General features: G+C 45.2%; 1 protein-coding gene across 1 annotated transcript in view; it reads left to right on the top strand.

Annotated features, from left to right (window-relative positions):
* Positions 1-18,477, top strand: part of LOC115472284 (cyclin-dependent kinase 17-like) — a 382,263-nt gene that overhangs the window by 42,269 nt on the left and 321,517 nt on the right. The window lies entirely within an intron of this gene.

Genomic DNA, 18,477 nt, shown 5'->3' with positions numbered 1-18,477 from the left:
CACGCTTTCAAAAAGTACAAAGATTAGCGGATACTCAATGAAATTACATAGAAATACTTCTAAGACCAAATAGAAGGAAATATTTTTTTCACTCGAATATTTAAGCTCTGGAACTCTTTGCCAGAGGATGTGGTAACAGCGGTTAGTGTATCTGGGTTTAAAAAAGGTTTGGACAAGTTTCTTGAGGAGAAGTCCTTAGTCTGTGGTGGAGATGGAGAAGCCACTGCTTGCTCCGGGATTGGTAGCATGGAATGTTGCTACTAATTGGGTTCCTGCCATGTATTTCTGACCTGGATTGTTAGAAGCAGGATACTACACTAGATGGACCATTGGTGTAAAGACCATATTGGTTGATGCAGGTGCAAGGATGCCACAATAATTGGATAAATGTCATTAGTCAAAACTTGAAAACCCAACAGTAAAATTTTAAACTGAATTCTATATTCAACAATCAATCAATGCAACTGCATCAACACAGAAGAAATATGATCAAACCTATTCAATTCACACAAAACTGAGCCACAGAGTTCTGTGCCAATTGAAGAGACATCAAATTCTTTGGTAGCCCTAACAACAAGGCGTTACAGTCAAAATATGGAATTATTGTACTCTGAACAGCAGTATAAAAACTCTGTACTAATAATCTTTCAATCGTCGAACCACTTTGTCTAATAGTCTCCAGAGTCTCTGAGGAGCGCAGCCACCTTCACTGAGGGCCATGGACATATTCCCCCCTGGTGTGTTTTTGGAAATGCTTGATACTATAAAGTTTGAATAGTTTTACATACAAAGGTCTGTTTCACCACTTTGTACAAAAGGTGTTGATATCCTGATATGCAACTGATAAATGTTATGGTGCCACCACTACTAGGCAAGCCCTGGGAAAGGGAGACTGCAGAATCTGGGGTGAGGGGGAGAGAAACGTAGACCTGCAGTCTCCCTTACCACTCCTTTCTCATTTGTCATCGCTGTAAGGCATTGGGGGGGGGGGGGGGGGGTTACGGTTCCTGAGCTGAGGCAAGATACTTGTGTGCCAGGTTTTAGGGCCAGGTTGGCCCCTTATTTGGAAAGGAGATGGTCAAGACAACTGTCTGAGAGACAAGTGCAGGGAATGTTGTTGCTGCATGCATATATGGTTCCATACAGATTCCTGGCCCAGCTTTTCACCAACTGGGGGGCCAGCTGGTTTCCAGGACCGGCAGACAAATATCTGGATTTTTAACTGTGCTCGGGAAGGGTACCACCTCCAGATACCCTATACCCATCAGCTCAGCCATTGTCCCTCTGGGGATTAGGGGAATATCTGGAAAGTAGAAGCATTAAAGGAAATGATCCCCATTGTCAGTACAGTGACTTGGACATAAGACAAAGCAGGTCAAAGTATGGGTAGACCTCACCATTGAACTCTGTAGTCATCTGTCCCTTGGGGGTAAATTATTTGGCCCTTCTGCAATAGCTGATATCTGTTCTGAGGGAATGCTGGGTTGATGGGGCTGCATGGTCTGTGAAAGAAGCATGGGCGGGCACCTGTCATTCTGGTCCTATGCTTCAGACTGGAATCTGCTAGCCCTGGGTAGGGGGCCACGTGCTGATGTGGCCCACAGTTATCCTACTCTAAGCATATCCCTGTCTGTTGCAGATAGCTTGCAGCAGAAGAGCAGCCTCATAACCCCCCTTCATCCTGCAGTCCCACACCCTTTGGATACACTACTACTTAGCATTACATAGAGCTGCTCAAATAAAGGTATGTTGTCTTGCACTAGGCACCTGTCTGTCTACATATCTGTTCAACATGCTTCTTTACCCACAACCAACATGGCTGAGGGTTTGGAAAGACATGCAAACAACAGCTTCTTGTGTACACATTTACAGCAACGGTGTACATTAGTGAGGAGGAAAAGGAATCAACCATGGGGAATATATATGTGAGTGAGGAGGCAAAGGAACCGTTAGACATGTTTATTTTATGTTAATGTTATATTCCCTTCACACCTTGATTAGGTTGGGAGTGGACCACAATAAGAAACCAGTTAAAACCTAACTGGGAACATTCCAATATCTAAGCAAATTTACATGCTAGTACAAATAAATTCAACTAATTAGAGAGTACAATCTTTTAAATATGTGTTTGGCAGGCCAGAGGAAAAGTGTAGGCACCATTCTGGAGCAACGTGCAAGGGATGAAGAGCAGGAACTTACTGCATGCCCCCCCCCCCCTTTGGAATATGGAGATGGGCCTTTAGAGGGTAAGGTACCCCATCTCTTGCCCTACTGAATATGGTGTTCAGGACAGGGGGAAGGTGTCAAAATGCTGGAATTCTGAGGATTGTGAGTTCATTTTTCTGGAAATGACAGTGCTCCCCCTCAACCCTGAGCATGGGTGGGCACATGAGTAAAGTTTAATGGGGTTTACCACACAAATAGAGATGGAGCCAGCTGAAGAGAAACACGAGGTGCATGCTGGAGAAAATCCAGATGGGGACCCCGTGACTGATTTCTGTGGACAACATGGTGCACAGACCCATTCCCAGGCCTCTCCCCGCCCCCCCCCCCCCCCCACCACCACCACCTTATGTATCTACTAACCAAGGACTCCTTGCTTTTTGCAGGGCCTGGCTGCAGGACAGAATAGAGCACAGGCACTAGCAGGTATACAAGAGACAGCAATGGACTTTGAATTAAACTTTTCAGCCTATGTACACATTGGGCTCATTTTCAAAAGAGGACGCCCATCTTTCTACATAAATCGGAAGATGGACGTACTTCCCCCAGGGTTGTCCAAATCGGTATAATCGAAAGCCAATTTTAGACGTCCCCAACTGCACTCCGTTGCAGGGACAGCCAAAGTTTAAGGGGGCGTGTTGGAGGCATAGCGAAGGCGGAACTTGGGCGTGCCTAACGGACGTCCTTGGCCCATAATTGAAAAAAAGAAGGGCGTCCCTGACGAGCACTTGGACGACTTTACCTGGTCCTGTTTTTCTTACGACCAAGCCACAAAAAGGTGCCCACACTGACCAGATGACCACCAGAGATAATCAGGGATCACCTCCCCTTAATCCCCCAGTGGTCACTAACCCCCTCCCACCCTCAAAAAACATCTTTAAAAATATTTTGTGCCAGCCTCAAATGTCAGCCTCAGGTCCATCACAGCAGTATGCAGGTCCTTGGAGCAGTTTTAGTGGGGTGCAGTGCACTTCAGGCAGGCGGACCCAGGCCCATCCCCTCCTACCCGTTACACTTGTAGTGGTAAATGTGAGCCCTTCAAAACCCACTGTACCTACATCTAGGTGCCCCCCTTCACGCGTAAGGGCAATGGTAGTGGTGGGTTTTGGGGGGGGGCTCAGCACACAAGGTAAGGGAGCTGTGTTCCTGGGAGCAATTTCTGAAGTCCACTGCAGTGCCCCCTAGGGTGCCCGGTTGGTGTCCTGGAATGTGAGGGGGACCGGTGCACTACAAATGCTGGCTCCTCCCATGACCAAATGGCTTGCATTTGGTCATTTCTGAGATGGATGTCCTTGGTTTTGATTATCGCTGAAAATCAGAAACATCCATGTCTAGGGACGACCAAATTTAAGGATTTGGACGTCCCTGACGGTATTTTCGAAACGAAAGATGGACGTCCATCTTGTTTCGAAAATACGGGTTTCCCCGCCCCTGGATTGGGACATTTTGTGAAGACGTCCAAATCAAAACTTGGACATTCCTTTTGAAAATGCCACTCCATGTATTGGTTTAAAACTGACATGATGGGACAGTGGGGATACATGTAGCTGTGAATGTATTGGAGACACCCAGTTGTGGCCACCTCCCCTTCCTCCAGGGCTTGCTGATGGGGAGCCATGTTGGGCCCTTAGATGATTCTACCGGCACAGGCGCCAGGTGCTGTGCTTGCCAAACAGGCTTCTGGCCCATAACTTCCAGCTGGCATACTACTGCCAGCAGAAGCTGCAGCTGTGCCAGGAGGGGGTGGGATTGCAGAGGAATGTTGTCCAGTGGATGAGGGACATGCAGGAGGAGAGCTGGCAGAGAGGCCAGAAAATCTGCCAGCTTTCCTCCAGCAGCATCTCCAGGCCTACTCAACAGCCTTTACCTCTGCACAACGCGCACAGCAGACAACTGACCATTCACCTGCCACCAATGAGGCTTGAGAGCTGCAGTGCAGAGACACAAGCACCACCCACCAAACAGCGGAGAATGGGCCCCTTTGCACCGCAGGCAGACTCCTAGGTGACCTGATTTTCATAGGGGAGCCAGGGATGCTGTGAGGACAGTGAGAGTCCCACAAAGGAGGACTTGCACACAGATTTTACTGTCTCCAGGCCCAGGTCATCCCCAGCTGCTCGGGGACGGGGTGGGAGAGGGAACAGGGAAGTACATAATTGGCTTTCTGTGGTTGTTTGTGCTAGGGGGAGGGGAGGGGATGTTAGAGGTGTTGCATAGAAATAAATGATACACGTACCTTCACTGAAAATTTGTATGAGTCGAGTGTGGACCTCCACCTGGTGTGCGCCCCGCTTAGCTCTGTGGGCATGAGGCAGAGGGGGGAGCGCCTCATTCTCTGTGTCTGGTAGCGGTTGCTGGCTTCTGTGGCAGGGGCAATCTCCTTTGGAGAGCCAGGTTATGCAGCAGGCCATGAAGATTTTGGCCACTTTTTCAGGGCTGTAGAAGAGCTCCAATCTGGAAAGGTTGAAACATCGAAATCTGTTTTTGAGCTGTCCAAAGGTCCATTCAGTGATGTTGCAGGTGGTCTTATTGTAGTCCTCCTCTGTCTCATTTAGGGGTAGACTATGGGAGTCATCAGCCATGTTCATTGGGGGTAGCCTCTGTCACCTGTGGGGGGAAGCAGAATCATAGGCATGGGTGTGTGTTGGCCGGTATGATGACCTTGTGGAGGTGGGGTAATAGTTGTGGGTTCTAGAGGTATCTTGAGGAAGGGAGAGTGGGGAAGGTAAGGAGGGGGGAGGGTATATAGTGTTTGGGAATCCCTGTACTGCTTACCTAGGAGTTGGTGATTTCCCCTCGGTCAAACCTGTGGCACCATGGGTGGCCCCTGGGTAGTGAGCACACATATTCACAATCTCCCTTTGGGATCACACACAATCTGCATATTCATTTAGTGAAAGGCTTTTCTATTTCTATGGGTCACTTCGTGTGCCTCTGGGGGTGGAGGTGTCTGAGTGCGATGTGCGTGCAGTCCATGACACCTATCACCGAGGGAAAGTGGTCTATGGCGTAGAAGTGAGCCATATTGTTCTGCAGTGCCTGGGCAGAGGTGGGGAAGATGAAATAGTCCAAGGTGTGGGTGAGGAACACATCGTGGAACTGGGACAGACAGTTGGAGATGGCAGGCTGAGTGAGGCCTGCGTTCACTGCTATCACCTACTGGAAGGTGCCTGTGGTCAGAAGGGTGATGGAGGTGGAATGGCACTGGATTATTCTTGTGAGTCCTGGACTGTAGCAGAAGTTGTAGCTGGTCACAGAGGTGCTGTATGGGTGGTCTTGTGAAGCCGGTACCTAGTCAGGCATTCCTGGTCACTGATTTCCATGAAGCAGGTGCTGGGCCTATGAGAGATGGATATTTATTTATTTATTTTCTGCACTTGATATACTGCAAGTGATCCATGGAGGCGACTATGCGGTTTACAATATAAAAACATTCGGGGGGGAGGGACACGTGATGCTAGGCGAGGGGTAGGACGCCGCAAGACAGAGCTCTGAGGCCCCGATGTAAGATCGCCCCCCTAGCAGCTTAAATCGGCGAATTTGAAATCGGCAAAAGAAGGAAAGATAGACGAGATAGCCCAAACTAGCGAACGGCGGAACTTATAAGGTGGAAAAACATCAATATGTCCTCCAAGGCGCCGCGGAAGGACGGAACACGAGGGAGAACGGGAGAAAACAAAATGGCGGATCCCGGCCCCTCGGGGGAAACAGTAAGTTCCGCTTGGGCAAATGAAATTGCAATGGAGGTTTCGCAATTATTAGAATCCTCCGTAGACCTGAAACTGCAGAAAATCTCTGAGAAACTCGATGTTATGGACGAGAAATTAGAGGTTCTAAAAACTGATCTGACCGGATTCCAACAACGGCTATCGGAGCTGGAGGATAAGAATACCCAGCAGGAGGGTCAGTACAAAGAATGGCAACAAAGGATTACCCAGCTGGAGTCAAAAGTGGATGATCTAGAAAATAGATCACGAAGAAACAATATCAGGCTGGTGGGGATCCCAGAGACTGTAAGGGAAGTAGATCTGCGGGCCGTGTTGGAAGCATGGTTGCCGAAGGTGCTTGAAGCGCAGGAATTGATAAACAACTTAAAAATTGAAAGAGCACATCGGCTGGGTCAACTGAGACCCGAAGCGCAAAGACCTCGAGTGGTAATTTGTAAAATACTAAATTACCACCACAAACAAGAGATTTTGAGGCTATGGCGATCGCAGGGCATGGTGAATTATGATAAGCATAAGGTGTTATGCTTTCAAGACTTTTCGACGGCAGTGGCAGCACAGCGAAAGCAATTTGTAGGAGCATGCACTGAATTACATAACAGACGGATTAGGTTTGCACTGCTCTATCCAGCTAGACTGAGGGTCCAGCATGAAGGCCGGACACGTTTTTTCGACACCGCTAAGGAAGCATTGGAGTTTGCCAAGCAAATAAAAGGAGGCATGGAGCAGTCTGCTGAGGAGGGGGTGCACTGAAGAAGAAGTGGATACCATTGCAAGGTCGAGGGCTTGAGAACTTGCATAGTGTTTTGCCGAAGAGGCAGAAGATATTCAAAGCAGTAGCGGGAGCAGAGCCTTGAAAGCGCTACTATTATTGTGAGACACTTAATATAATGGTTTAAGTTCCATATGAGTTGGGGATTTGTGGGACAGTAAAAAGTTAAATATGTATAATAAGTTATATTAAGAGATAGGATTGAGATTTCAAGTGCAGGTTAATTGAAAAGGGACGCTTCAAATATGTTTAAGGGGGGAGGGAGTTTTCAAGATAAAAATGTTGTACTTTGAATGGTGTGTGTAAGGGGTCCCCCCGAATATGTTAGTGGGAGTAGAGAGTTGGTAAAATAACAGGGCTTAGGGGAGTGGGACCTGAACATTTCGATAAAGAGGAAGCTGCAGGGGGGAGGGGCAGGGCGCTAACGTGTCTGGTTCTTAGAGAACACAATGTGTAAAGTTTGGAAGAGGGAGAGGGAGGGGGGGAGGGAGGGGGAGAGGGAACAATGGGTAGAGGAGAAGGGGTCCTTCAAATTGTTTTTTCATTTGAGATGTATTTGGTTTATGGACTATTATTTTAAAGTTTCTTTTTCATTACTGGAAACGCGCGCTGGAGAACGGCAGGGGTGGTTATTTTGGATGAAGAGAGGGGTGCCTAAGGGCTGGGAGGTACGCCCTCTGATTAACAGGAAAAGGCTGAGACAATGGAAATGGATGCAGTGGAGTGATGGGGTCAGTTAAATTGTTATCATGGAATGTAGGGGGAGTTTCTTCGCCCATAAAACGGAAAAAAATTTTGCAGGCTTTGCAACGCCAGGCGGCCGATATAGTGTTTCTTCAGGAAACACATCTGACAACACAAGAGCATGATAAATTTCAGCAGGGCTGGGTGGGCGCGGTAGTGGGCGCTCCTGCACATAATAAAAAGGCGGGAGTATTGATACTAATTCGAAAGGGGCTGTCAATATCTATAAAAGCGGTTAAGAGGAGTGCAATGGGTAGATATGTCCTGATAGAGATGGAGATGGGGGGAACTCCTTACGTTCTTTGTAATATATATGCACCGAATGTATATGAAAAAAGTTTCTATAGAGAGCTGGTGGACCTGTTGACTCCATATCAGATGGGAAATGTGGTGCTGGGAGGAGACTTTAACATGGTATATGACCCAGAGCTGGATAAGACTAGCAAGGGAGGATTGGGGCCTCGGCATTATCAAAGGGGGCTGCCATTCTTGTGCTCTACATTGGAATTGGTGGACGCTTGGAGGGTACTACACCCAGGCTGTAGGGATTACACTCATTTATCTCGGGCACACTCTTCACTATCTAGAATAGATTATATACTTATATCACGTCCTCTTTTTGCCAAAATAGTGGAGGCAGAAATTGGTCCGAGTGAAATCTCGGATCACTCCCCCATATGGACAAGGTTGGAATTGAGAGGGGACTGGAGTGGGTATAGAGGGTGGACCTTTCCATTTGAGCTGTATAAAGATGCGAAATTCCGGGAAATGTTACAGAGCAAGTGGAAAGATTATGAACACAATAACAAAGAACATAAAGACCAATACGGGCTGTACTGGGAAACAGCAAAGGCAGTCCTGAGAGGAGAAATTATTAACTATAGGGCGTGGACACGGAAGCGAAGAGATAAAGAAATATTACGCTTAGAAAAAGAGGTCCGTACACACAGGCAGAAATATGGGGCTACACAAACGGAAGAACAGAAGTTAATATATTTGACAACCCAGAGAGATTTAAATGAGCTCCTACATGAGCGGGCTAAGAAGTCTATAATGTACTACAAATACCAGTTGTTCCAGTATGGGAACAAGGCAGGAACATTGCTGAGCCGATTGGCTAAAGGGAAAAAAGGGATGACTCGTTTACTACAAGTAAAGCGACAGGATGGCACAGTAGTCAGACGGGAAGAAGACATAGTAGAGAGTTTCCGCAGATACTATGCGGACCTGTATGGGGAGCCATCGGGGGTAATACCAGACAGCACATTGTTTTTGGAAAACATTGACATGCCACGGATATCAACGAAACAGGGGGAGATCTTAGACGCCCCTATTGAGGAAGGAGAGCTAATGTTGGCCCTGCAACAGAGCGAGATACATAAGGCACCAGGACCCGATGGCTTTAGTATAGCTTTTTATAAGATTTTACAGGAACAGGTGACTTTACCGTTATTAAATTTATTTAACTCTATGGCTAGTACCGCCAAGATTCCAGAGACTTTTAGACTAGCCAAAGTTATTGTCCTGCCTAAGCCTGGCAAGGATCCAGGGGACATGGGATCATATAGTCCGATCTCCCTACTAAACTGTGATGCCAAACTGTATGCAAAAATTCTGGCAAATAGGTTGGCCCAAGTACTACCGGACTTGGTGGCCTCTCCACAAGTTGGGTTTGTGAAAGGTAGAGCGGCGGTGGGTAATATCAGAGCTCTTATTGCTTCCTTGGAGAAAGTGAAGGAGCAGCAAAGGCCTTCTCTGCTAATAAGTTTTGACGCGGAGAAGGCCTTTGACCGGGTGGTATGGCACTTCATATTTAAAGTATTGCAGAAAGTAGGTATTGGGGATTTTTTTAGGAGGGCGGTGGGGGCTCTCTACTCGGATCCCCAAGCGTATATGTGGATAAATGGGGTAGGGTCGCAACCGTTTTCGATAAGGAGGGGAGTGAGGCAAGGGTGTCCTCTCTCGCCGCTATTATTTGTATTGTCCTTAGACCCATTAATACGAGAGATTGAGTCCCACCCGGAGATAGTGGGGGTTACCTGGGGTTCTGTTGACTTTAAAATATCTGCATTCGCGGATGACCTATTAGTACATCTCACAGAACCCAAGAGGTCGCTAGGAGCCCTATTGGAATTGTTTCAAGAGTACGGAGACTTTACTGGTTTTAAAATAAACTATTCCAAATCTCTGGCACTCACAGATACAGATAATGTAAAAATGGAGTGGGGGAATGATTTTCCGTTGAAGTGGGCTAGGGAGAGCCTCAAATATTTGGGAGTACAGGTGGCCATGAACACAAAGGCTTTTTATGCTCTCAATTTTACTAAACTATTGGATAATATGAGACTCCGGTTAAAGCACTGGGAGGCCTTGCCGCTAACGCTACACGGGAGGATCCAGTTGTTCCGCATGATGGAGTTCCCCCGATGGCTTTACACATTACAGGTTTTACCGTTACGATTAAAAAATAAAGACATTAAGCAGTTCCATAAGTATTTAAGACAGTTTATTTGGGGGGGGAGAAAGCCTAAATTGCCTTTGGACATATTGGTAGGCCCCTGGAAATTAGGAGGTATAGGGCTCCCAGATATCAAAAAATATAATCAAGCGTGTTTGTTGAGGCATCTGGGGGACTGGTTATTGGATAAACAAGACTTTACCCCGTGGAAATTGGAACAGGTTCATTTCTTGCCATTTCACCCACATTATTTATTACATGAGGCGGAGAATAAATTACCAAAAAAATTTAAGGGAAGTTTGCTATTGGATCCGATGCGGGCGATTTGGCGGGATCTTAATAACTATTGGGGGCTGGAAGGAGATATGACGGATATAGTGCCACTACAGGGTAACCCAAACTTTCACCTGGATCAGAGAACAGGGTGTTTCAAAGGTGGGCTTTACAGGGGATTACGAGGTTGGAACATGTATTGGGGACTAGAGGAGGGCTGTTAAATTTGGGTGCTTTAGGGGTGGGCTTTACTATTAGCCACACATTCGCTTACCAGCAGTTAGCCCATTATATTAGATCATTAAATGCTGAAAAGCTGGCTAGTGGCCATGGGAAAAAAATTAGGGAATTTTTCAAAACAATAACGGGGGAGCGGTTCACAGTATCGAGACTGCATAAGGCTCTGTGGGCGATGAGCCCACAGAAAAAAACTGAAGCAATTACCGCACGTTGGGCACGAGAGATGCAGAAGCCCAGTTTAGCGCTGGATTATAACCAGCTGACATCTCGTATACCTGAGATCTCGATTAATGCGGCATTGCGGGAGTGTCAATATCGGATTTTATATCGAGCATATATGACCAAACTACAGGTATTTAAGATGGGAGGTGTGCCGGACCCACTATGCTCTAAGTGCCGGCAACGTGACAGCACTTTTTATCATGGCCTATGGGAATGCCCCGGTGTGCAAAGATTTTGGCATAATATAATACAATATCTGGAGGGGTTAGTGGACTCTCGAATTAATTGTTCTTTCATGGGGATCATCCTCGATAAACATGAGCTCTTTGTCCTCCAAAGAGGAAGCCAGAGGACACTGGTACGCAAAGCCTGCATGTTGGGGAAAAAATTGATTATGGCGGGGTGGTTGAGTGTGGACCCGCCAGAGTATTGGCATTGGAGGAACAAAATTCATGAGCTCTTAATGCATGAACGTAGGGCGGTAGGAACTTCCCCGAAAAAGAGAGCACAGTTCCTGGAGATCTGGAGACCTTACATTCAATCCCTGACGCCGAGTGCGCGAAGTTTAATACTGAATAGCTTATAATGGGTTTTTTTTTTTTTTTTTTTTTCTCATCTTCGTCTTACTATGTAAGAGGGGCTTAGTTCATGATATGATATATGGGGGAGGGAGGAGGGGGCTGGGAAGATGAGGGGGGAGAGTGGGAGAAATTGATAATCTATTGATGAGGATAATTTAGAAGTTTGAATGCAAGTCTAAGAAGATACTTCAACGCAATATGTTGATTTTTGCGATTTTGTTAAGCAGCATATCATCAATTAAATTTGTTAGATATAACAATAGTAAATACCGCACAATATGAGATATAAGCTGAAGTAAGCATTTTATTTTGCTGCTTATATAACAGTACAAAAGCAAACATTTGGGTTATAATGAAAGGGTTGAAGGGGAGGGAGGGAGAAAAGGATAAAATATTGATGATAGACTTTAATGATGTATAAATACAAGTATGATGTATCATTTAAAATGTCAAATTTAATGGCTGTGTTTTAAAATGTTGACTCATCAATAAAAAACTGTTGAAACATAAAGTCAAGAACTGAAAATTAAAAAAAAAAAAAAAACATTCGGGGGTAGAAGACAAAAGGGGGTACTGGACTAGGAAGATGAACAAGGATTCAGAAAACAAGAAGTTCTTGAGTAATAATTTAAACTTAGAGGTTTGGACATGGAGGTGAGATGGGAGTGAGTTCAGAGGTTGGGGCCTGGAAGCTGAAACTGGTCTCTCAAGAGATAGAAAGATGAAATGAAGGAAGGAAGGAAAGGGACAGTGAGGCAATTACCAGAAGAAGAACGAAGAGGGATGTAAGGGGTAAGCCTTCACCTCCACCAGGGTGCAAGCCACAAAACCAGTAAATCCATGCTTACCATACAAGTGTCTCACCACAAGTTCGACCCGCTGACCCCAGAACCACTGCTGTGCATATCTCCACCTGCTGCACCGTGTGCCCCCACCCTGACACAGTCGTGAGACATACGTACCCACTGCCCAAAACACTCACTCTCCCACCACCAAAACACAGTGGCAGCACAAAGCCCTCACTCTCTTAGCAACAACAACAAACAGTCATGACAGACCCAACAGCACAAAGCATTCGCTTTCCCAGCAACAATAAACAGTCCCCGAAATCGGTATAATCGAAAGCAGATTTAGGCTGGCTCCACCTGCTTTCCGTTGCAGAGCCGGCCAAAGTTAAAGGGGGCGTTTCCACAGGGTATGGAAGGCGGGACGGGGGCATTTTTAAGACATGGCCAGCTTCAGCCGATAATGAAAAAAAGAAGGCCAGCTCGGACGAGCATTTGGCTGGCTTCACTTGGTCCATTTATTTTTAGGACCAAGCCTCAAAAAAGTGCCCCAATTGACCAGATGACCACTGGAGAGAATCGGGGATCACCTCCCCTTACTCCCCCAGTGGTCACCAACCCCCTCTCACCCCCCCAAAAAAAATTTTTGCCAGCCTCTATGCCTGCCTGAAATGTCATACCCAACTCCCTGACAGCAGTATGCAGGTCCCTGAAGCAGTTTTTTGTGGGTGCAGTGCACTTCAGGCAGGTGGACCCAGGCCCACCCCCCTACCTGTTACACTTGTTATGGTAAATGGGAGCCCTCCAACCCCCCCCCCCCCAAAACCCAGTGTACCCACATGTATGTGCCCTCCTTCACCCATAAGGGCTATGGTAATGGTGTAGAGTTGTGGGGAGTGGGTTTGGGGCGGATTTGGGGGACTCAGCACACAAAGTAAGGGAGGTATGCACCTGGGAGCAATTATTGAAGTCCACTGCAGTGCCCCTTAGGGTGCCTGGTTGGTGTCCTGGCATGTCAGGGGGACCAGTGCACTACAAATGCTGGCCCCTCCCACGACCAAATGCCTTGGATTTGGCTGGGTTTGAGATGGCCGGCCTCGGTTTCCATTATCGGCGAAAACCGATACCGGCCATCTCAAACCCGGACTTCTCTGACATTTGGCCGTCCCCAACCGTATTATCGAAACGAAAGATGGCCGGCCATCTTTTTCGATAATATGGTTCGGGACTGCTCTTCGATTATGCCCCTCCACAGCAACTAGTTAATAATGCTTGCTTTTCTCTGTCTCTTTTTATTCCCCCCTTAATACTAAACTAGGTCCTGCTTGCTTTTCCCTCCCTCTCTCTCTTTATTCCCCCTTAATACTAAACTAGATCCTGCAGTGCCTGCTAGATTCTATCTGTTAATGCTGTGGTACAAAGTTTTTAAAATTAAGTGGAAAAGACTATGGAGATTAGTTGATAAAATTTGCTTTTTATATTTTTATTTTGCCTGTCACTAACCTTCAAGTCCTTCTTTAAGCCCCAATCTTTAAGTTCACAAAGCACAAAGCAAAATAGTGTTCACTTACCAGAGAAATGTCCTCTTTTCTCGGAACTTCTCAGTATCTTCCAAGGCCTGCAAGATCTTCCAAGTGTGGGGCACCCCCTCAGTGGGTCTTTTCACCACTCAACTCAATCACAAGGTCCCTCAGTTCTGTTTCAGGCTTTAGGCCCACGACAGACTAGCGACATACGCTTTCCTTATTCATTGGGAAAAATTGTTGAAACTCATGCAAGACCGTGGAACCATGAACCCGATCGCACCTTACTTGGCCGCGTCAGATTTGGTTCCCCTTTCTTCTGGAGTCCTTTGAACAACCGTGGAGATTGGCTTGTTTTCTGACCTTCATCACGCAGAATGAGGGGTCACTTCTACATCCCAACCTCCAGTCTCTGGCTCTCACAGCCTCGATGTTGAAAGCCTAGAATTCGCTTCCTTAGGCCTTTTGGAGGGTGGCTCCTGGGTCTTGCTGGCTTCCAGGAGAGATTCTACTAAGAGAAGTTACTCTTTTAAATGGAGGAGGTTTGACGTCTGGTGTGACAGCAAGGCCGTAGATCCTCTTTTTGTCCTACACAGACCCTGCTTGAGTACCTTCTACACTTGTCAGAATCTGGTCTCAAGACCAACTCCATAAGGGTTCACCTTAGTGCAATTAGTGCTTATCATCGGCGTGTAAAAGGTAAGCCTATCTCTGGACAGATTTTACTTGTTCGCTTCTTGAGAGGTTTGCTTTTGTCAAAGCCCCCTGTCAAACCTCCGCCAGTGTCATTGGATCTCAACGTCGTTCTCACCCAGCTGATGAAAGATCCTTTTCAGCCACTGAATTCCTGCCATCTGAAGTACTTGACTTGGAAGGTCGTTTTCTTGGTGGCTATTACTTCAACTTGTAGGGTCAGTGAACTTCAGGCCTTAGTAGTGGATGCACCTTGTACTAAGTTTCATCAAAACAGAGTAGTCCTCTGCACACATCCTAAGTTCCTACCGAAGGTGGTGTCTGAGTTCCATCTGAACCAGTCGATTGTCTTGCCAACATTTTTTCCCTGTCCCCATGCCCACCCTGGCGAAAGCAGCTTGCACACCTTGGACTGCAAGAGAGCGTTGGCCTTTTACATGGAGCATACAAAGCCCTTCAGACAATCCGCCCAGTTGTTTGTCTCTTTTGATCCCAACAGGAGGGGAGTCGCCATTGGTAAATGCACCATTTCCAGTTGGCTAGCAGATTACATTTCCTTCACTTATGCCCAAGCTGGACTGACTATGGAGGGTCATGTCATTGCTCATGATTTCAGAGCCATGGCTGTGTCAATGGCTCACTTAGTCAGTCTCCATTGAAGAGATTTGCAAAGCTGCAACGTGGTCTTCAGTCCATACAATCACATCTCATTACTGCCTTGAGCAGGATACCCGATGAGACAGTCGGTTTGGGCAGTCAGTGTGGCAGAATCTGGTGTTTAGAATTCAACTCCACCCTCCTAGGCCAGTTTTGGTCTGTGCCAGGCTGCACTCTCACCTAGTTTGTATATAGTTTCAGGTTAATCTATGTTATGTCCTCGCCGTTGCAAGGCCCAATTGACCAATGTTTGTTGTTTTGAGTGAGCCTGGATGCTAGGGATTCCCTACTTGTGAGAATAATGCTTATCCTCAGAGAAAGCAAAGATACTTTCCTGTAGCAGGTATTCTCTGAGGACAGCAGGTTTATTATTCTCACAGTCCCGCCCACCTCCCCTTGGAGTTGTTTCTTTCTAATTTTTTCTTATGTTGTTGAATTAAACTGAGGAGCATGGTTGCGTGACGGGCGGGAAGGTGCTCCTCGCATGCGTGGTGGGCATGGCACGCGTGGCAGAAGGCTCTTGTGAGAATAATAAGCTTGCTGTCCTCGGTGAATACCCGCTACAAGTAAGTTTCTTCGCTTTTCCTGCTCTTAGAAATTGCCCAGTTATTCGTTATTGCATAAAGCCATCTAGATTGTAATGCCACCCTTGGCACGCCCACACCTTCAGCCCATTCTAAAGATGTTTTATTTGAGATGTCTAGCTTAGTATTGGAACACCTATTGCGATTTAGACATTTTTACCACTAAGATGTCCTTCTGGCCCTTTTGAGATGTCTTTCTGCTTTGAAAATGAGCATCATTAAATAATCTGTCCTAGAATTTGAGATCTTGTATTTTTGTTTTAAAATGAACAGATAATTGTGTTGTAGTAGAGAAATCAATTAGTATTTGTTAAATGATTAATTGTCCACAATAATTTTTTTGTATCTATTATATCTTGTCCTATTAAATTGCAGTAATATTCTTGTCATATAAGGATGCAAGCATGAGGCGTTCAGGCATATGCCATTTTTTTGGCCACCTTGCAGTGGACCACCATCAGCAGGCAGGAGAAAAGCACCCAAAGGCAGCGTAAAATTAGACAAGTCTTCTTTAACTAGGGATTCCCTAAACCTAAAGAAAAGAAATTAAACTGCATTCCCTAATTCTTTGTCTTCCTTTCAATTCAAGAATTTATGTATTGTATTCATTACTACTGAATCAATAAAAAAACAGTATTTGAGATTTATGTTCATTTTGTCTTTTTGTTGTTTTATGCCTTTAATAGTCTGGTAAGCAAAATGTGGAAAAATTCAGTATTCATATAGAAGACAGTCTAGTCCAAATTAGGACTGTACATTTAATGTGTTAATAATGCGATTAATGCATTAAATGTTTAATATATGTTAACATCTCACTCCCTGATTGCTCCCTTTATTGGCTTACTTGGGTTACAAAGACCAGCTACTGGGTCCTGGTCCGGATTGGCCCTGCTGCTGTGCTCCCAAGGCGATACTATCAAACCAGAGCCCGCTCGAATCTGACTTATCAGCAGTAATTAATATATCTTCATTTGAACTGACATCTGATCAGAATCAGCTTTTGCATCTAGGCTTGGGTTTTGTTCCCATGACGTGTTATGATTCTTTTGCTACTCGAGTGGGGCTTTATAAAATTTTCAGGAAACTTCATTTGAAAAAGTTTTTTCAGGATCATCCGAGGCATCCAGACATCTCCATTGTTAAACATAAATCCACTTGGATGCCCTTTGACAGTCTGGATCCTTCGATTTTGGCTTTTCAAAAATGTGTCCTGCATGAACTGGAACAGTTGGAAAATCAACTTGAATCAGAGTTTAAAGTACAGAATTTATCTAAACAGTCACGAGATGCGTTGATTTCGCTACAGAACCAATCTGATGTATTGATACTAAAAGCTGATAAGGGTGGTGCGACAATAATATGGGACAAGCAAAAATATCTAGAGGAAGGTTGAAAACAGCTGAGGGATGATACAACTTATAAGAAATTCCCGTCAGATCCCACTGAGAACTTAAAAAAGGAGATAAAAGTATCAGAAGCACTGGAGATTTTGATGTTGACATCGAGGGAGGCACATTTTTTAGTGGAAGAACATCCTAAAATTCCAAAGATCTATTTCTTACCTAAAGTCCATAAAAGTGTACAAGATCCCCCTGGTCGCCCTATTGTTCCCTTATGTAACACTGTTTTAGAGCCACTATCGAAATTTTTAGATGTTTTTTTGAAACCTGAGGCAGTTAAGGTACGATCATATCTTCAGGATACAACAGATTTTTTACGTTGCTTATGTGCAACAGAAGTGTCAGAGGAATCGATTTTAGTAACAGTGGATGTAACGTCACTATACGATTATTCCTCATGCTGATGCTTTACAGATCATAGATGAAGTTTTGGAACAATGTCCGCCCTCTCAGCATATATCTAAATATTTTTTGATGAATCTTGTCCAAATGGTGATTGGTCGCAATTGTTTTTTTTAACAAATTCAGGGAGTGGTGATGGGGGCATCGTTAGCTCCTTCCATTGCCACTCTCTACATGGCGAAATTTGAAGAACTATTTGTATACGGGTTGGAAGAATTCAAGCAAATCCCGCTATGGAAGCGGTTCCTCGACTACATATTTTTTGTCTGGAACGGTTCTATTCAACTGCTGCAGGAATTCATGTTGAAACTCAATGCTTATCAGTGGAATTTGAAATTTACTTTTAAGTATCATTCCACTGGCATTGAATTTTTGGATGTGTGGATATATAAGCAGAATGGACAGTTACATACTAATTTATATCAAAAGCCAACTACACGTAATACGCTGTTGCATTTCTCCAGCTTCCACCCTTATCACCTTAAAAGGAGCTTACCGGTATGCCAGTTTTTGAGGGCTAGGAGGATATGTTCAGAAGATGTAATGTTTGACATTCAAGCATCAAATAAGGCGGCGCGCTTTTTGCAGAGGGGTTATCCCAAGGCAATTATTAAAAAGGCATATTTAAGAGCTAAATACTCTTGTCGTGACCTGCTGTTACAATATAATACGGGACAGGAAGATTTTACAGATTCATTCTTGTTTTGTTCAACATCCCATCTGTGCATTTAAAAGGGGTAAAACTGTAGGGGAAATGTTGTCATATAAAAGGTTGGATTACATCATGGAACCCACGAGTCTTATGGGGCACTTTAAATGTGAAGCTTGCCAATGGTGTGAGCGTACCATTGAAGGAGCAACATGGACACCCCCTTGATCCTCTCGCCCGATTATGGCATGATCACGTACTACGTGTAATTCTCACAATATTGTATATGTTATAATATGCCCATGCTTGAAGCTATATATAGGGCGTTCTAGTTGCCCGATTAGAACCAGACTTAATGAACATAAGTCACGAATTAAGAACAAGATTTTATCTGCCCCGATAGTACAACATTGGCTGGATGAGAATCATCAAATAGAAGATATGAGGTGGCGAATCTTAGATCATGTACAGTTGGGTTGGGAGGGTGGTAATGCTGGATTGCTATTAAATTACAAGGAGCAGATGGATTTTTAAACTCCATACATT

Source organism: Microcaecilia unicolor, chromosome 6, assembly GCF_901765095.1.
Source record: "Microcaecilia unicolor chromosome 6, aMicUni1.1, whole genome shotgun sequence".
In the NCBI taxonomy this organism is placed as follows: domain Eukaryota; kingdom Metazoa; phylum Chordata; class Amphibia; order Gymnophiona; family Siphonopidae; genus Microcaecilia; species Microcaecilia unicolor.
The sequence above is the reverse complement of the archived record's forward strand: the minus strand, read 5'-3'. Positions and strand labels throughout refer to the sequence as shown.